The 21,402-nt window shown below is 41.0% G+C and overlaps 1 pseudogene; it reads left to right on the forward strand.

Annotated features, from left to right (window-relative positions):
- LOC109834708 lies at window positions 954-19,849 on the forward strand (annotated as a pseudogene).

Below are 21,402 nucleotides of genomic sequence, written 5' to 3' on the forward strand. Positions count from 1 at the left end.
AGATAAGCGCTATTTATAGCTGCGGGTGCTCAGTTCTTGATCTGCAACGGATGGTCATTTTAGGCCATCAGTCGATGCCCGACAACGCCGAATGTGCACCCGGTTAGTAAGCGAAAGTCGGTAAGTAATCTTTTTGGAAGAAATTTTCGAAAGGAAAAATTGCAAAATAGACTTTTTTGCTAATTATTTAGCAAAATAGACCGTTTTGCTAAATAATTAGCAAAATAGACTTTTTTTTGCCAACAGTTGGCCAAAAAAAAGTCTATTTTGCAAAACAGCTCAGAAAACATACGGGACTAGTAGTCCCGTATGTTTTAATCACGGATTAGTGAAATTTTCTACTCAAAAAACATACGGAACTACTAGTCTCGTATGTTTTCTGAGTCATTAATCCGTGATTAGTTGGCTCTAAACATACAGGACTAGTAGTCTCGTATGTTTTCTGAGCCTTGTTTTTCAAAATCGACCTCTTTTTTTTCAAAAGATGTCTATTTTGCTAATTATTTTTCAAAATGGTCTATTTCGCTATATATTTCATAAAAATGGTCTATTTTGCAAATTTTCCCAATTTTCAAACTAAATGCATTCCCAATTTTATTCCCAAAACTCGACCCACTTCAAACTTAATTACGAAAATCGACACACTTTCTCGTCACATTAGCATCATGGCTAGAAAGTTGGTCGATTTAAAAAAAATTACGGTCTTAATTAGTCGGGGTTGGTCTTAATTAGTCGGGGTTGCCAGCCCCGACTAATTAAGAGCTCGTCCGCTACCCTATTGTAGTTTGAAACCTAAAGAAGGGGTTGCCAACCCCGACTAATTAAGAGCTCGTCCGCTACCCTATTGTAGTTTGAAACCTAAAGAAATCGGAGTTCGAAACTCCGACTAATTTAGCACATATTTAAATTTATCGGGTTGGGAACCCCGACCATTTCGAAACGCCTAATTCGAAATGGTTCCCAAACCTGACCATTTAGCAGAGAATGGCCAATCTCAGGTTGAGTAAGTGGGAAATTGGCTAAGTGACACAATAGTCGAGGTTGCCAACCCTGACTACTTGTTCTGGGTCCCGTCCCCCTATATAAACTAACTAAAACCCTTCTCCCCCAACCCCATCTCTCCCAGTCGCATCTCTCTTCTCCAACTCTGGTCGTTCTCTCATTCTGCTGCAACCCATCTTAATTTCAACCCCATTTTGCGGCGGAAATTCGTCGTGAAAGTTTGTTTAAGATCTCTAGGGTAATTTCTCTTCCTTCTCTCCTCTTTTAACATGTAAAAATCTAGGATTTTCTCTCAAAAATAAATTTTTAGGGTTTGAAATTTATTATCAACCACTCTATTTGTGGTGGTTCGAATGTTTTGTGTGTTGGTTGTTGTAATTGAAATTAAGCTTTTAGGGCATAGAATACTCAATTTTAGGGTTTAGGATTTTCAATTTGGGGTTTAGGGTTTTTGGTCAAAATTATATGATATTATTGCATCTTGGGTTTTCCTCTCTTATTTGATGCCTTGATAATATTTTTTAAATTTTTTTGTATTTAAATGATATAATCTTCTTTTGCATAGGTTGAACAATATGATTTTTATTGTTTGTTCTTATAGTGAAAAAATTAATTATGGAAAGAATAATATGCCAATGTACGTCGGAGGGCTAACGACGCTGTTAATAATCTCGGAATCATATAGTTATTGTGACTTAGTTAAGGAATTACACTGAGTTACGGAAATTGACCCACGAGAATACCGACTAAAAATAATATGCAATTGACTCATAACTTTTGATAGAACGTTCACAGTTGAGATCTCAAACGATCATCATATAAGTATTATGTTTAATTTGAGAAAGTTGCAACCAACGGTAGAATTGTTTATTGAAAAGTTATCATATAGTTTGTGCCAAATATTCAAACCTCCAAAAGAATTCTCACACATGTTAGATTTGGGAGTTGAGTTTGATGGTTTTCTTTCTTCTTTGAGTGAAATGAAGCAGACTCAATTTCAATATCCAAGTGCACATTCATTAGGTGGAACACCAAATGTCATGAACAATGAAGTCCCTTATGAAAATATGAGGTCGTTAAGAGGGTCAATAATTGAAGAGGATGAAAGAAGCAACGACTTTGAAGGTAAAGAGCAAGATAGTGCACCAATTGATAGCATTCAATTTATGAGTGAAGATGTTGAAGAGAATCCAAATTAGCATGATGAGGCTTATGTTAATAATGAATATGTTGAGTACGAAGAACCACCCCCCGACGAGTTTGAAGATGATGAGTGGATCCGTTCTTCCATAGTACAAGATATGTGCATTGGCCAAAACTCAACTCATAGAGGAGATGATGATGTCCCTTTCAGAGTTGGTGATTTATTCGAGACTAAGGACCAATTGGTTGATGATATTCGTGATTACTCAATCAAAAAGAATGTCAAATTTAAGTAAGTTAAAAGCAATCGCACAAGTTATGATGCAATTTGTTTTATAAATACACAAAGGAAAGATCGGGCTGAGGGAAATGAAGATGATTATGTATGTCCTTGGAAGTTATATGCATTTGCCGGAAAGAAACATAATGCGCATTTTAGGAGCACAGAATACTGCAGTGCACACACATGTAGCAATCCAATATTAGAGCAAGATCACAGTGGTGCATCTGCCTCTTACATAGCGCGGTTGATTATGCCAAAATTAAAGAAGAAGCTTAAACTAACTCCCGATAGTATAATTGAGAGAGTGTTAGATACGAAGTTCATTGAAATATCGTATAGTAAAGCATGGAATGCAAGGAAAATTACGATGCCAAAAATATTTGGTGATTGGGAGAAGTCTTATACGACACTACCTTAATATCTTGATGCGATTAAAAGAAGCAATCCTGGATCTGAATACAAACTCATAACCAAAGAGGTCAATCCGGGAGTTCATCAATTCACCTCTGTATTTTGGGTATTTGGTCCTTCGATCGAGGGATTTAAAATTTGTTGGTCGTTTCTTAACATTGATGGCACACACTTATATGGTAAAAATAAGGGTGTATTGCTTGTTGCTACAGGAGCATGTGCATATGGTGACTTATTTCCTTTGGCTTTTACAGTTGTGGAGATCGAGAACAGTGAAAATTAGGAGTGGTTTTTTTTGCATTCAATTACATATTTTTAATGTGTTACCTCCTAGGAAAATTATTATTAAATACAATAGGATAAAAGGTATTCCAAAAGCATTGTACAGGAGATTTGACTCTCATCACCATCACCGCTATTGTTTACGACACATTAGAGCTAATTTAAAAAAGAACTTTGGTCAGATATATTTACAAAACCTTCTTTGGCAAGTGGTTTGTACACCCAAAACATGTGTCACATTAGAGCTAATTTAAAAAAGAGCTTTGGTCAGATACATTTACAAAACCTTCTTTGGTAAGCGGGTTATACACCCGAAACATGTGTGTATGATTGGATACTAGATCAAATCAAGGTAATATCTCAAGCTGCACATGACTGGATTAATAATAGTTTGAGAAGTGAATATGTCGACCGGTGAGCACTAAGTAAAGATGGAGGGAATCGGTTTTGCATGATGATAACTAATTGTTCTGAAAGCTTCAACATGGTACTTAAGGGGGCTCTAGCAATACCTATATAGGCGTTGGTTGCGAGGACATTTTGTAGGCTCAATCACTATTTTGTCAAACGACGAGAGGATGGAGCAAAGTGGGTGACGTTATTGACACCAAAAAAATAAAGAGATTGTAGGAGCTCATGTCAAGCAGGCGAGATCAACGAAGATTGTTAGATTTATTGTAGATGAATCGCATGTTACAGACAAACACGATCATAATTACATCGTTAATTTACGAGGGAGACAATACGCATGCACTTGTAACATACTAGAATTGTAAAAATTGTCATGTTCACATGTTATGGTGGTTACGTCCAAGCAAATTGGGGGTGTAAATATTTCGTATTACACATATGCTTCTAAGTGGTATCAATCAAGCCACCATAGATATTCATACAAGCAGTGTTTCCATCCCATTGTAGATAGTCTTTACTGGTCTACCTATAACGGGTCGCATGTGTTACCTTCTAAATATAAGAGACCAGTCGGACGTCCGAGATCAGTACGCATAAAAGGTACGATGGATGAAGGATGAGAAAGAGCTCCAAAAAAATAAGTAAGGATATTACAGACAACCGGGTCATAATAGATCTCATTGTATAGACAAAATATACAATTATTTTGTGATTATTATTTTATTATCATCCACTTGCTAATAATCCTCTTTCGTTTTTTATCTTATAGGTACAAGAACTCGATGAGGTTGCTTCTATTGCACATGATGCATTGAGTATGACTACCGAGCCAAGAGCGAGGAACGCATTTGTTCGCATCATAGAAAATATTCAGTCTGTTCTTAGGAGGACGTGTAATAAGAAACGTGATGGACGTGATGAACGACTCATAGGATACGAGCGTCAATGGGCCCAAGGACACACGGGAGCAGGCTCAAGTCGTGCACATGATGAAGCTGGAGGCTCACAGCAAGCTCAAGGCGAACGTTTACAACAGGTTCAAGTCGACGAGGATGTCATGTGCTCACAAGTTCACACACAACTGGACGTTGAGATTATCCAAGCTCATGTTGAAGGTGAACGGGGAAGGGGGAGAGGAAGAAGAGGGAGAGGGAGAGGGAGAGGAAAGGGATTTCTAAATATTTGTTAAATTTTGATATACTTCATACGATGTTTATGTTTAAAATTCTATGATGTTTACGTTTGGAATGATACTGTGACTTGATTATGGTTGGATTTTTAGTAAGTGAATTGAATGTTAGGCTTTTGTTAAATGTATGTTATAGATGTAATGATTATATAAAGATATGTGTTTATTTGTGTTTTAAATTGATTATGGATTGATAAATGTGTAGCAAGAGAGTTGGTGTTAAACTTGTGGATTGATATGTATTAGTAGGGGTGAGATTTTTCAGCAGAGTGTGGGCTAGAGGGTCTCTACAAAATGGTCAGGGTTGGCAACCCCGACCATTTCATGAACAGTGTGCACAAAATGGTAGGGTTCCCAACCCCAACCATTTCGAATTAGGCGTTTCGAAATGGTCGGGGTTCCCAACCCTAACAAATTTAAATATGTGCTAAATTAGTCAGGATTTTAAACCCCGACTTGTTTAGGTGCCAAACTACAACATGGTAGCAGGTGAGCTCCTAATTAGTTGGGGTTGGCACCCCCAACTAATTAGCACCGTAATTTTTTTAAATCGACCCACTTTCTGGCCATGATGCTGACGTGGCGAGAAAGTGGGTCGATTTTCGTAATTAAGTTTGAAGTGAGTCAAATTTTGGGAATAAAATTAGGAATGGGTTTAGGTTGAAATTTTCTTCAATCTTTTTGCGCAGCTTTTACTTGTTTGGTAGTTCGCTAAAAGGAAGGTAAGGAAAAGTAGCAGAGGAAAAGTAAAGGTAAGAAAGAGAATATAAAATATAATACCTTGTTTAGGAGTTTTGTAGGGAGAATTGAGGTGAATTTAAATTATGTTGTTTAGTAGTTCTAATTATGTGAAGGGAAGGAAAGTAAATGAATTTTAGCCATTAATTCATTATGATAAAGGGTCAAGATGTCTCTTTCATTATGAAATTTTATTTTTCCTTCCCTTCCACTCCTCTACCCCAAATTTGGAGGGGAACAAAATTAAATCTTTCCCCCCTCCCTTTCCCTCTCTTACCCCTCTTAAAAAACTCACAAATAGAATAAATCTCGTTTTCCCCTTCACCTGTCCCCCATTACCCTCCATCCAAACATACTTGTTTGCGTCAAAAGTTGACTTTGTTGATGAATTCATTATATCTTCGGTCGATTACAATAAATTCAAAAGAAATAGTCTTTTTATAAGACTTTTTTTACACAACAAAAAAAATAAAAATTACAACTCTTGAGAAACAAACACAGGATCGTTGTTTGGATCGCTGCTTGTGTGGGATCTTTGCCTGTGCCGGGGGTGCGTTAGCCCGTGGACCACCAAATCACAGATTCTGATTGAATCATGAGAGGTTTAATGATTCTTCCTTCGTTTATCGAAGTGAGAATTTAAAACGATATCTTATCAAAGTAAGATAGTCGTTCTTCTTGAAATCAAGTCAAAGCCTGAATCTCAAGGAATTGCTCAAAGCTCGAGTACTCTGCCCTCTCTGCTCTGAAATCAGCCTGTGGATGCTCTCTGATCCGCCCGCTTTAAAAAAATCGATCTCGGAGGGTATTTATAGCCTCTAGGATGAACAGTGCTTCCGAGACAGTGTTTACTGTCTCGGGAACAGTAACTGTCTGGCATTCTCGGGTTCCGAGACAGTAAAGACTGTCTCGGCCCGCGAGACAGTAAATACTGTCTCGGGAACAGTAACTGTCTGGCAGTTTTCATTGTAACTGTCTTCCCACGTTTTCAAACTCCGTTATTTCGGTAGTTATTCACGTGATTCTCGCCCACGACGTTCCCCATGTTCTTTGACAGTTAATGGCCACGTGTCGGCGGTTTATAAAACAGTTTCTGAGCCTTTGAAAATTGTCTCACGTGCGAGATAACAAACACTATCTCGTGTGCGAGACAGCAAAGTCTGTCTCACGTGCGAGACAGCAAAGACTATCTCGCGTGCGAGACAGCAAAGACTGTCTCGCTTGCGAGACAGCAAAGACTGTCTCGCGTGCGAGACAGCCTGAGACACTTTGGATAAGACAGGTTTTATTTGCAATCCTTTCAATACTTGATTGAGTAGATCGTGTAGAAGAATCTGTAAAATGGCTCCAGCTCTTGATCTCTTCATCCATTAGTCTATTCAGTTCTTTGTAGAATAGCTAATGCTTCTCCGGCCCTGCGTTTATTGCTCGACCGTTGTTGAGATCTTGAATCGAGGCTGGTATTTCCAGATTGATGTTTGTATGTCTATTGAGAGTTCGTCAGGTTATCCTTAAGAATATTCAGATTAATATTCTCCAGAAACTTCCTGTCGAGTGTAGGAAAACAGTTTAGACTCGTGTACCTATTGGAGTATTCTGGTCTCTTTTTTGTTGGTAGAGATGAACCCGATGATGGAGAGGAAGAATTTTATATTCTATCTCTTGGTCTCTTTTTTGTTGGTAGAGATGAACCCGATGATGGAGAGGAAGAATTTTATATTCTATATCCTGGTCTCTTTTTTGTTGGTAGAGATGAACCCGATGATGAAGAGGAAGAATTTTATATTCTATCTCCTGGTCTCTTTTTTTTGTTGGTAGAGATGAACCCGAAATTAGAGAGGAAGAATTTTATATTCTATCTCCTGGTGTAAAGGAAACTCGAAGTGGGATCTCCACTTAGAGAATCTGGATTGGTTTGAATAATCCTAACTGTCATAAGGTTTGACTATTCAATTCAAAAGTTGACATTTCGCTCGCAAAATGAATCGAAAGGGTATTTTGGTTATGGCCCTAACTGTAGTAAGGTTTGACCAAGTGGGAGTTTTGAGACGATCCTAACTGTAGGAAGGTTTGATCGCTCGATTTGTGGACCTCTCGTTCATGCAACGAATCGAGAGGGGATTTTGGCTTCGGTCCTAACTGTTTAAAGGTTTGACCGAGATGGGGATTTGAGACGATCCTAACTGTTTAAAGGTTTGATCGTTCAATTTGTGGACCTCTCGTTCATGGAACGAATCGAGAGGGGATTTTGGCTTTGGTCCTAACTGTTTAAAGGTTTGACCAAGATGGGGATTTGAAACGATCCTAACTGTTTAAAGGTTTGATCGTTCAATTTGTGGACCTCTCATTCATGAAACGAATCGAGAGGGGATTTTGGCTTTGGTCCTAACTGTTTAAAGGTTTGACCAAGATGGGAATTTGAGACGATCCTAACTGTTTAAAGGTTTGATCGTTCAATTTGTGGACCTCTCGTTCATGGAACGAATCGAGAGGGGATTTTGGCTTTGGTCCTAACTGTTTAAAGGTTTGACCAAGATGGGAATTTGAGACGATCCTAACTGTTTAAAGGTTTGATCGTTCAATTTGTGGACCTCTCGTTCATGGAACGAATCGAGAGGGGATTTTGGCTTTGGTCCTAACTGTTTAAAGGTTTGACCAAGATGGGAATTTGAGACGATCCTAACTGTTTAAAGGTTTGATCGTTCAATTTGTGGACCTCTCGTTCATGGAACGAATCGAGAGGGGATTTTGGCTTTGGTCCTAACTGTTTAAAGGTTTGACCAAAATGGGAATTTTGTGAGGGAAGATTGATCTAAAGAGGTGATCGAATCTCATCTCAGCAAAAGAGTATTCGGAAGTCATAGTAGGAGTTTAGTGTTTATCACTTTGTTCATAATGATCGGGGTTATCCCTAAGAATATTACATTTAACATTCTTCCGGGAACTTCCCGTTACATGAATTATCTACCCCCAGCTTTCTTTGCAAAACTGGGTGTAACGAGGAGTACGTTATCCTCAGTCGCATGTTCGGGTTATCCTTAAGAATATAAGATTCTCCAGGAACTTCCCGTTATATAAATCATCCACCCCCAGTTTCCTTTGCGAAACCGGGTTTAACATTGCACTCAGTTGGATAATCGAGAAGCAGTTTATACTCATATGCTCTTTGGAGTGTGGGGAAACAGTTTATACTCGTGCACCCACTGGAGTTATATGGTCGTCTTTACTCGACTTCTTTCGCCGTTATGACGCCGGAGTCAATTAAGGCTTGGATTCTATTTTTGAGTCCGAAGAAATTTTCGGTGGGATGAAGAACCCTTCTGTGGTATGCACAGTAGTTTGGATCCGTAATCCTCTTAGCTTCCTCCTGATCTTTAATAGGTGGTAGATCAATTTTGTCATTAGTGAGGAGGTATTCCAATATGGCTGGAGCTTCATCATCTTCGAAAGAATACTTCTTTTGAAACCTCGGATCGAGAGTCGCATTCCCAGCAGTTGCAGATGTCGTCGGTTGGCCTCTCTCAGCTTTCTTTCTTTTAAGAAAGTGCTCAGCTTGTTCACCCCGAGATTTTAACTCCTTCCAAGTTGTGGATGGCACGACCCCCAGAGCTTCCAGGACATCGATGGAGAGGTTATTATATCATCATCGAAGAAGTTACTGAGGAATAAACTTTCCATGTCATCCCAGCAATTGATGCTCCCTGGTTTGAGCCGTCGGTACCAATTGAAGGCAGGCCCACGAAGGGTGCCAACGAATGACCAGACCATTAAAGCTTCGTTTCCAGAGATCATGCCTAAATGAGACTTGAAATAAATCAAGTGTTGAATAGGCGAGCTCTTCCCCTCAAACGGTGTGAAGTTAATCAGATTGAATTTTGCCAGATACGGTATTGAATCCCATTCTCTTAGATAGGGACATGGAGTATCCGTCTTCTTTACTTCTTGAGCTGTCATCAAAGCATTGACTTTGTTTTCGAGCTCTTTCATTTTCCCTTCCGTCTTCTTTACTTCTTGAGCTGTCATCAAAGCATTGACTTTGTTTTCGAGCTCTTTCATTTTCCCTTTATCGTCTATGTCTTCATTCGAAGGACGTTGAGGAGAATGAGTTAGACCACCCCCTGTGAGAGGTGCTATTGAACTACCCCCAATATCGTTATTGGGAGGATGCATTAAACCACCCCCAGCGTTATTGCTATTAGGAGGTGTATCAGCCATAATGACTTCATCCACTTCTGGATCACTGTCATCTACAACATTCTGAGTGTGGCGGCTGGATTCAGCTCGCTGACTGGATTCAGCTCGCTGACTAGACTCAGGAGGTTGAGGTTATTGAGTTAGCAACTCTCTCATTTGTTGAATAGCTAACTCTATCTCTGTCTTCATCTTAGCTCTAATTTCTTCACGTTGCTTCGTTAGAGCTTCCTAAAGCATTTGAGCAAATTGATCAGAGGTGATCGTGAGTACTTCTCTGGTTTGTCCTGTGCTAGACATTGTATCATCAGAAGCGATTGCAGAACAAGTGTCCGAGAATTCATCCTCCGAGGACATTCCTTCTTGCATTCTTTTGTAATCTCTGCGTCTGATGGCTCCTAATTGGAGTCGAGACATCCTTTGAGCAATTCTTGGATTGACCTTTCCTCTCGGGGAAAAGTCGGGATTTGAGTCACTTGAATGCCGCTTAGACTTTCTTTTATCAGCCACGTTGATGGTGACTTCAGGGAATTCATCATCTTGGGCAGCTGATTTTCTTTTGCGGAAATGTCTCGGCTTAGGCTTCGACAATACAGAGACTTTTCGTGGGATGGCTTCTCGTTTGAAACAGTCACATTCTGATAATTCTGCTTTAACGAGTTGTGCACAGGAATAATGAGAGTTTATTTCTCGAATAACTCTCTTTCGAAAATTATTCATAACCCCAACTTGATAATACGATTCATCAGTATGATTGCCAAAAAATTGTATCGTATGTTGGCATGACCTCCCAGGTATGACGATATCATTTGGTGAATGCGTCTTCTTCTGGGGGTGTAAAACCTTGTTGGCATTCTCAGGACAATTTATTTTTGTCTTTAAGCAATCCAAGGTTATGTCGGGAGTCGCACGTTTAAAACCACCCCCTTGCGGGTATGGAGGCTTAACGGGCTCCGAATGCTGATTTTGCATAACTCCAGACTTTGGAATCCAAACTTGGCAGAGTTTTAGTGGTTCTTTGGCCACTGTTTCCTTCTTCCTTTCTCGTCTTTGTTGTAAGAGAGCACGGACATGAGCAGCGTTTGCACGGCGCATTTGTATACGTTCTTTGAGGGTTGAACGAGCCCTTTTGACAATAGTCCATTCCTTCGTCGTTAATTTAGCAGAGATATGAGTGATTGATCGTTGAGACAACTGAACCACTCGATGCCTCCTCGACTCTAGGTCCGCATGATAACGAACTCCGTCGCTTTGTTCCAAGGCCTTAGCTATTTGACAAGCGCGGCGTTGGCGTTGTCTTTGACGAGCTCTTTTCGTCAATGCCGGTGGGCTTTAATTTAATGACTCCTTAATTGGAGAAGAGCCAATGTGAGCAGAGATGTTGCGAGTAAAATCCTCAGCAACAATCAGGCGAGTGCCTTCTTTGGCATATAAATCTTCTTCAATGGTGAGATCCTCTTGTACTTGCGAGACAATGAAGATCTTGAAGAGGATGATGAGAGATATTCCTCAAACTTGGTTTGGTCGAATTCGTATTCAACCATGGATTCAACTGGAATCTTGATTTAGACTCATATACCTATTGGAGTATCAAAAGGTGAGACTGTTGGCTACCACTGTGGTCGCCAGCTTGTTTGCGTCAAAAGTTGACTTTGTTGATGAATTCATTATATCTTTGGTCGATTACAATAAATTCAAAAGAAATAGTCTTTTTATAAGACTTCTTTTACACAACAAAAAAAAATAAAAATTATAACTCTTGAGAAACAAACACAGGATCGTTGTTTGGATCGCTGCTTGTGTGGGATCTTTGCCTGTGCCGGGGGTGCGTTAGCCCGTGGACCACCAAATCACAGATTCTGATTGAATCGTGAGAGGTTTAATGATTCTTCCTTCATTTATCGAAGTGAGAATTTGAAACGATATCTTATCAAAGTAAGATAGTCGTTCTTCTTGAAATTAAGTCAACTGCCCTCTCTGCTCTGAAATCAGCCTGTGGATGCTCTCTGATCCGCCCGCTTCAAAAAAATCGATCTCGGAGGGTATTTATAGCCTCTAGGATGAACAGTGCTTCCGAGACAGTGTTTACTGTCTCGGGAACAGTAACTGTCTGGCATTCTTGGGTTCCGAGACAGTAAAAACTGTCTCGGCCCGCGAGACAGTAAATACTATCTCGGGAACAGTAACTGTCTGGCAGTTTTCATTGTAACTGGTCTCGGCCCGCGAGACAGTAAATACTATCTCGGGAACAGTAACTGTCTGGCAGTTTTCATTGTAACTGTCTTCCCACATTTTCAAACTCCGTTATTTCGGTAGTTATTCACGTGATTCTCGCCCACGACGTTCCCCATGTTCTTTGACAGTTAATGGCCACGTGTCGGCGGTTTATAAAACAGTTTCTGAGCCTTCGAGAACTGTCTCGCACGGAGAGACAGTAAAGACTGTCTCACGCGGAGAGACATTAAAGACTGTCTCGCGCGGAGAGACAGTAAAGACTGTCTAGCACGGAGAAAAAGTAAAGACTGTCTCGCGCGGAGAGACAGTAAAGACTGTCTCGCACGGAGAGACAGTAAAGACTGTCTCGCGGGCGAGACAATAAAGTCTGTCTCGCGTACGAGACAGTAAAGACTGTCTTTTTCTTTGATTTTTCGATAATCTCCTTTTGAGCTGTGCTTGGATATCTTTCAGCATTTTTTGACGCCTACATAGAAGAGTCTGAGACACTTTGGATAAGACAGGTTTTATTTGCAATCCTTTCAATACTTGATTGAGTAGATCGTGTAGAAGAATCTGTAAAATGGCTCCAGCTCTTGATCTCTTCATCCATTAGTCTATTCAGTTCTTTGTAGAATAGCTAATGCTTCTCCGGCCCTGCGTTTATCAGAATATTCAGATTAATATTCTCCAGAAACTTCCTGTCGAGTGTAGGAAAACAGTTTAGACTCGTGTACCTATTGGAGTATTCTGGTCTCTTTTTTGTTGGTAGAGATGAACCCGATGATGGAGAGGAAGAATTTTATATTCTATCTCTTGGTCTCTTTTTTGTTGGTAGAGATGAACCCGATGATGGAGAGGAAGAATTTTATATTCTATCTCCTGGTCTCTTTTTTGTTGGTAGAGATGAACCCGATGATGGAGAGGAAGAATTTTATATTCTATCTCCTAGTCTCTTGAATATTCTCCAGAAACTTCCTGTCGAGTGTAGGAAAACAGTTTAGACTCGTGTACCTATTGGAGTATTCTGGTCTCTTTTTTGTTGGTAGAGATGAACCCGATGATGGAGAGGAAGAATTTTATATTCTATCTCTTGGTCTCTTTTTTGTTGGTAGAGATGAACCCGATGATGGAGAGGAAGAATTTTATATTCTATCTCCTGGTCTCTTTTTTGTTGGTAGAGATGAACCCGAAATCGGAGAGGAAGAATTTTATATTCTATCTCCTAGTCTCTTGTTTGTTGGTAGAGATGAACCCGATGATGGAGAGGAAGAATTTTATATTCTATCTCCTGGTCTCTTGTTTGTTGGTAGAGATAAACCCGAAATCGGAGAGGAAGAATTTTATATTCTATCTCCTGGTCTCTTGTTTGTTGGTAGAGATAAACCCAAAATCGGAGAGGAAGAATTTTATATTCTATCTCCTGGTCTCTTGTTTGTTGGTAGAGATAAACCCGAAATCGGAGAGGAAGAATTTTATATTCTATCTCCTGATACAAAGGAAATTTGAAGTGGGATTTCTATTCAGAGAATCTGAATAAGGTTTGATCAATTGAGATTGGAAGCAATCTTAACTTTTATAGTTTTGATTGCACAAATCGAAGCTGGACCTCTCGTTCATGGAAGGAATCGAAAGGGGATTTTGGTTTTGGTCCTAACTGTAGTAAGGTTTGACCAAGTGGGAGTTCTGAGATGATCCTAACTGTTTAAAGGTTTGATCATTCAATTTGTGGACCTCTCGTTCATGGAACGAATCGAGAGGGGATTTTGGCTTTGGTCCTAACTGTTTAAAGGTTTGACCAAGATGGGAATTTGAGACGATCCTAACTGTTTAAAGGTTTGATCGTTCAATTTGTGGACCTCTCGTTCATGGAACGAATCGAGAGGGGATTTTGGCTTTGGTCCTAACTGTTTAAAGGTTTGACCAAGATGGGAATTTGAGACGATCCTAACTGTTTAAAGGTTTGATCGTTCAATTTGTGGACCTCTCGTTCATGGAACGAATCGAGAGGGGATTTTGGCTTTGGTCCTAACTGTTTAAAGGTTTGACCAAGATGGGAATTTGAGACGATCCTAACTGTTTAAAGGTTTGATCGTTCAATTTGTGGACCTCTCGTTCATGGAACGAATCGAGAGGGGATTTTGGCTTTGGTCCTAACTGTTTAAAGGTTTGACCAAGATGGGAATTTGAGACGATCCTAACTGTTTAAAGGTTTGATCGTTCAATTTGTGGACCTCTCGTTCATGGAACGAATCGAGAGGGGATTTTGGCTTTGGTCCTAACTGTTTAAAGGTTTGACCAAGATGGGAATTTGAGACGATCCTAACTGTTTAAAGGTTTGATCGTTCAATTTGTGGACCTCTCGTTCATGGAACGAATCGAGAGGGGATTTTGGCTTTGGTCCTAACTGTTTAAAGGTTTGACCAAGATGGGAATTTGAGACGATCCTAACTGTTTAAAGGTTTGATCGTTCAATTTGTGGACCTCTCGTTCATGGAACGAATCGAGAGGGGATTTTGGCTTTGGTCCTAACTGTTTAAAGGTTTGACCAAGATGGGAATTTGAGACGATCCTAACTGTTTAAAGGTTTGATCGTTCAATTTGTGGACCTCTCGTTCATGGAACGAATCGAGAGGGGATTTTGGCTTTGGTCCTAACTGTTTAAAGGTTTGACCAAGATGGGAATTTGAGACGATCCTAACTGTTTAAAGGTTTGATCGTTCAATTTGTGGACCTCTCGTTCATGGAACGAATCGAGAGGGGATTTTGGCTTTGGTCCTAACTGTTTAAAGGTTTGACCAAGATGGGAATTTGAGACGATCCTAACTGTTTAAAGGTTTGATCGTTCAATTTGTGGACCTCTCGTTCATGGAACGAATCGAGAGGGGATTTTGGCTTTGGTCCTAACTGTTTAAAGGTTTGACCAAGATGGGAATTTGAGACGATCCTAACTGTTTAAAGGTTTGATCGTTCAATTTGTGGACCTCTCGTTCATGGAACGAATCGAGAGGGGATTTTGGCTTTGGTCCTAACTGTTTAAAGGTTTGACCAAGATGGGAATTTGAGACGATCCTAACTGTTTAAAGGTTTGATCGTTCAATTTGTGGACCTCTCGTTCATGGAACGAATCGAGAGGGGATTTTGGCTTTGGTCCTAACTGTTTAAAGGTTTGACCAAGATGGGAATTTGAGACGATCCTAACTGTTTAAAGGTTTGATCGTTCAATTTGTGGACCTCTCGTTCATGGAACGAATCGAGAGGGGATTTTGGCTTTGGTCCTAACTGTTTAAAGGTTTGACCAAGATGGGAATTTGAGACGATCCTAACTGTTTAAAGGTTTGATCGTTCAATTTGTGGACCTCTCGTTCATGGAACGAATCGAGAGGGGATTTTGGCTTTGGTCCTAACTGTTTAAAGGTTTGACCAAGATGGGAATTTGAGACGATCCTAACTGTTTAAAGGTTTGATCGTTCAATTTGTGGACCTCTCGTTCATGGAACGAATCGAGAGGGGATTTTGGCTTTGGTCCTAACTGTTTAAAGGTTTGACCAAGATGGGAATTTGAGACGATCCTAACTGTTTAAAGGTTTGATCGTTCAATTTGTGGACCTCTCGTTCATGGAACGAATCGAGAGGGGATTTTGGCTTTGGTCCTAACTGTTTAAAGGTTTGACCAAGATGGGAATTTGAGACGATCCTAACTGTTTAAAGGTTTGATCGTTCAATTTGTGGACCTCTCGTTCATGGAACGAATCGAGAGGGGATTTTGGCTTTGGTCCTAACTGTTTAAAGGTTTGACCAAGATGGGAATTTGAGACGATCCTAACTGTTTAAAGGTTTGATCGTTCAATTTGTGGACCTCTCGTTCATGGAACGAATCGAGAGGGGATTTTGGCTTTGGTCCTAACTGTTTAAAGGTTTGACCAAGATGGGAATTTGAGACGATCCTAACTGTTTAAAGGTTTGATCGTTCAATTTGTGGACCTCTCGTTCATGGAACGAATCGAGAGGGGATTTTGGCTTTGGTCCTAACTGTTTAAAGGTTTGACCAAGATGGGAATTTGAGACGATCCTAACTGTTTAAAGGTTTGATCGTTCAATTTGTGGACCTCTCGTTCATGGAACGAATCGAGAGGGGATTTTGGCTTTGGTCCTAACTGTTTAAAGGTTTGACCAAGATGGGAATTTGAGACGATCCTAACTGTTTAAAGGTTTGATCGTTCAATTTGTGGACCTCTCGTTCATGGAACGAATCGAGAGGGGATTTTGGCTTTGGTCCTAACTGTTTAAAGGTTTGACCAAGATGGGAATTTGAGACGATCCTAACTGTTTAAAGGTTTGATCGTTCAATTTGTGGACCTCTCGTTCATGGAACGAATCGAGAGGGGATTTTGGCTTTGGTCCTAACTGTTTAAAGGTTTGACCAAGATGGGAATTTGAGACGATCCTAACTGTTTAAAGGTTTGATCGTTCAATTTGTGGACCTCTCGTTCATGGAACGAATCGAGAGGGGATTTTGGCTTTGGTCCTAACTGTTTAAAGGTTTGACCAAGATGGGAATTTGAGACGATCCTAGAATTTGAAACGATATCTTATCAAAGTAAGATAGTCGTTCTTCTTGAAATCAAGTCAAAGCCTGAATCTCAAGGAATTGCTCAAAGCTCGAGTACTCTGCCCTCTCTGCTCTGAAATCACTCGTGGACCACCAAATCACAGATTCTGATTGAATCGTGAGGGGTTTAATGATTCTTCCTTCGTTTATCGAAGTGAGAATTTGAAACGATATCTTATCAAAGTAAGATAGTCGTTCTTCTTGAAATCAAGTCAAAGCCTGAATCTCAAGGAATTGCTCAAAGCTCGAGTACTCTGCCCTCTCTGCTCTGAAATCAGCCTGTGGATGCTCTCTGATCCGCCCGCTTCAAAAAAATCGATCTCGGAGGGTATTTATAGCCTCTAGGATGAACAGTGCTTCCGAGACAGTGTTTACTGTCTCGGGAACAGTAACTGTCTGGCAGTCTCGGGTTCCGAGACAGTAAAGACTGTCTCGGCCCGCGAGACAGTAAATACTATCTCGGGAACAGTAACTGTCTGGCAGTTTTCGTTGTAACTGCCTTCCCACATTTTCAAACTCCGTTATTTCGGTAGTTATTCACGTGATTCTCGCCCACGACGTTCCCCATGTTCTTTGACAGTTAATGGCCACGTGTCGGCGGTTTATAAAACAGTTTCTGAGCCTTTGAAAATTGTCTCACGTGCGAGATAACAAACACTATCTCGTGTGCGAGACAGCAAAGTCTGTCTCACGTGCGAGACAGCAAAGACTATCTCGCGCGGAGAGACAGTAAAGACTGTCTCGCACGGAGAGACAGTAAAGACTGTCTCGCGGGCGAGACAGTAAAGTCTGTCTCGCGTACGAGACAGTAAAGACTGTCTTTTTCTTTGATTTTTCGATAATCTCCTTTTGAGCTGTGCTTGGATATCTTTCAGCATTTTTTGACGCCTACAATACTATTATAGTAAGGTTTGGTTTGATAGGAAGTATAAGGAGGGAAGAAAAGTTAATGTAAGGTTTAATGAGGTATAAAGATGGATATATCTTTTGTGATTCTCATTTGGTTGGAGAGGGAGTAAGGGAAGGTATATGACTTTTTAGTTCATTTTGCATCTTTTTTCTCCTCGCTCTTGTGTACTTTCAAATTGTAGGGATTTTCTCTATCTTTAGTTTCTAGTTTATTTTGCATTTTATTTTTCTCACCTCACTTTACTCTATTTCACCTTACTCTCTAAAAATTCCCTACCGAAGAGGATTTTAAATTTTATTTCTTAACTTACTCTACCTCCCCTACTACTTCGTGTTGAAAAGAGTGTAGACATCTCATCACTCTCTTCTCTCTCTTAAACGTCCCCAAACCCTCCCCCCAGATCCCCAAATTCTCATTCTCCCTCTCCCCCCATCGAAGACCCTCCCTCCTCCCTCTCTGGACACCAATGCCGACGCCGAGCTCCCTCGTCGAAGACCCTCCTTCCTCTCTCCACACCGACGCTGAGATCCCCCATCGAAGACCCTCCCTCCTCCCTCTCTCGACACCGACGCCGACGCCGACGCCTCTCCCCCGTCGAAGACCTTCCCTCCTCCCTCTCTCAACGACCAACGTCGACGCCACGTCGAAGACCCTCCCTCCTCCCTCTCTTGTGTTTCGTGCACTGCCAGCTTTCGCGTTTCGTGCGCTACAGGTCTCTCTACCCCCTCCTCGCAACCCTACTCCGGCTATCCCGATAAATCTCTTTGCCCCCCTGCTAAAATCCGACAATTTCTACAGTAGCGGCACAACAACAGCAACAACGTCGATCCGACGTTCATTTTCCACGCTCGCGAGATTATCCAGCCACCACCAAGAGCTGCTCAATGGCGCTATTTATAGGCCTCTAAGGCCAGCTCAAGAGTCACTAGTAGTTAATGTGACTGTTACAATTCTCAATTACAATTAAGATTGTAACATCAATGCATTAAATTGCTCTAAATGCTGTTGTAAGTGTTGCGTACAGTAACTCCTGAATACGAGACAATCAATGAGCACGTTGCTATGAAACACGAGGGTCACGTCTTAGTAAATCAGACGAACCTTGTTTGACAAACGAACCTCGTCAAACAGGCGAACCTCGTATGACAGACGAACATTGTCGAACGAGCGAACATCGTCAAACAGACGAACCTCGTATGACAGACGAACCTCGACAATCGAACGAACATCGTTAAACATGCGAACCTCATATGACAGATGAACTTCATCAAACAAGCGAACCTCATATGATAGACGAACCTCGTCGAACAAGCGAACCTCGTCAAACAGGCGAATCTCGTATGACGGACGAACCTCATCGAACGAGCGAACCTCATCTGATCTTGTGAATCAGACGAATGTTGTCTGACTTCGAGAATGCTAGGATCACACCCTCATGCGAATACGTAGCTCGTCCGCATGCTGCGAAGCAGCCTGCGAGACAACCTTCGTGGCGAAGTGCAAAGTGCGCCTAACAAAGCGCCACTTAGCGCCTCAGCCCGATTAGCCCCGATCCACGGTCCATTGGTCCACGGCCCACTAGAACTTATGAGAGATTAATTCAAATAAAACACTTCTCGGCTTGCCGTTGACAAACCTTGAGCAAGGGACCTTTTGAAACACCAAAACATAAATTTTTCACTAGGCAACTAAGCATTTAAGAAAAGTACTTGTAGTTAATATATACATAGTTTGAAAACTCATTTTGGAAAGCAGTTTTGACCAAAAAATCCAACAGTAAACACTATTAGGATTAGGTGATTACTGTAGCTCGGTAGGTTGGGGGTAGGTGTGAAGCTGCTGAATTTCAACAATTCATTCTTGGCATCATATACAGTTCAATTCATGCCTTTGTTTGCTTCTTTTCTTTTCACTCCTTTTATGTTACTACTAACTGTAGCTGAGTTCTTACTTCATACTTCTGTTGCTGGTTATAGGATCCAAGGACTGAGAACAACCCCTACCTTGGTTTTATCTACATCTCATTCCAAGAGAGTGAGAAACATTCGTTTCCCATGGGAATACTGCTCGGCATGCCAAAGAATATGGAGGCCTGAAGCTAGCACAGATATGTGGCACCATTGACTCAGATGAAAAGCGCCATGAGACTACATACACAAAAAACGTTGAAAAACTATTCGAAGTACTTGCATTTGCTGACATGATGAGGAAGAAAATGTCAATGCCTGCTCATTTAATGTACGATGGTCGTGATAATAATCTCTTCGAGCATTTCTCTGCCTTGCTCAGAGATTGGGCATGTACACTAACTGGACTTTCTGGAGAGGGGAGAAGAGCTCAAGATTATGTGTGCACTTTGGCCCCCAGAGTTAGGAGACTTGAAGTGAGAGAGCTCAAGGGAGAGCCAAGCGAGCTATCAGCATGCCCTTTAGTTGGATTTTTGATCGGAAAGTTAAGGTTTGAGAATGCAATTAACCGGAAAGGATTACATGCATGGTTGTATCTTGTAGTATATGTTAGGCGCCTAATGAAGCCAAGCACCAACCCACCCAGCAGCCAATGTTGAAAAGGAAAAAGAAAACAAAATGGTGGGGCCCACTGCTACAGTAAAATATTAATATTTTATTGTGCATAGTGTTTTTCAAAAAACTATAAATAGGGCTCCAAATCCTTAAGGAAATCTTATCCCAGAAACAACTTCTTATATAAGAAGAGTGAGAGAGAAAAAATAGAGAGAGTTTCTCCTTGTAAAGAGAGAGAGTTTGTAACTCCAGAGTTTTCTCTATGCTCTGTGGCTGCCACCAAAGGTGGATCCTCCACATCAGAAAATAAGTTAGGTTATCACTTACCATTTGAAGGTGACGGGTACTATTCACGAGTACGGTACTGTTCACAAATACGGTACTATTCATAAGTACGGTACTATTTACGGATACGGTTACTGTTCATAAATACAGTACTATTTACGTGAAATAGTAAGAAGTTACTGTTCGTGGTAGAAGCAATGGCGGCGAAGTTCAAGATCGAGAAATTCGACGGGAGTAATTTCTCACTGTGGAAGTTGAAGATAAAGGCTATCTTGAGAAAAGATAATTGCCTGGCGGCCATTGGTGCAAGGCCGGACGACATCACAGATGATAAGAAGTGGAACGAGATGGACGAAAATGCTATTGCAAATCTCCATCTGGCATTAGCAGACGGGGTGCTGTCAAGCATAGAGGAGAAGAAGACAGCAAAGGAGATCTGGGATACTCTAACAAAGCTATATGAGGCGAAATCCATGCACAATAAAATCTTCTTAAAAAGGAGACTTTACACTTTGAGGATGGCGGAATCTACATCGATGACCGACCACATCAACACCCTAAACACACTATTCTCCCAACTCACAACGTTGGGATATACAGTTGGTGCGAATGAACGTGCAAAACTTCTACTTCAGAGTCTACCTGACTCGTATGATCAACTCATCATCAACCTGACGAACAACGTCCTCACGGACAATCTAGTCTTCGACGATGTTGCAGTCGCTGTTCTGGAGGAAGAAAATCGACGCAAGAACAAGGAAGACAGGCAGACAAGTTCGCAGCAAGCGGAGGCCTTGTCGGTGACGAGAGGAAGATCAACAGAACGTGGCTCCAGTGGGAGTCATGCCCATGGCAGATCGAAATAACGAAGTAAGAAGAATATCAAATGCTACAACTGTGGCAAAAGAGGGCACGTCAAATCGGAGTGTTGGCACAACAAGAAGAGTGGAGATAAAAAGTCTTCAGAGCCATCAATATCCCAAGGATGCGTTGTCAGCACGTCAGAGGATGGTGAAATTCTATTCAGTGGAGCAACCACTGTTGATGAAGGCAGAAAGAAGTTTGCTGATGTCTGGCTTCTAGATTCAGCAGCCTCTTGGCACATGACCTCTCGGAGAGATTGGTTTCACAAATATGAACCTATCTCAGGAGGATCTGTATTCATGGGGAATGATCATGCCTTGGAGATTTGTGGTATTGGTACTATCA

This window comes from Asparagus officinalis, chromosome 3 (assembly GCF_001876935.1).
Source record: "Asparagus officinalis chromosome 3, Aspof.V1, whole genome shotgun sequence".
NCBI classification, from domain to species: domain Eukaryota; kingdom Viridiplantae; phylum Streptophyta; class Magnoliopsida; order Asparagales; family Asparagaceae; genus Asparagus; species Asparagus officinalis.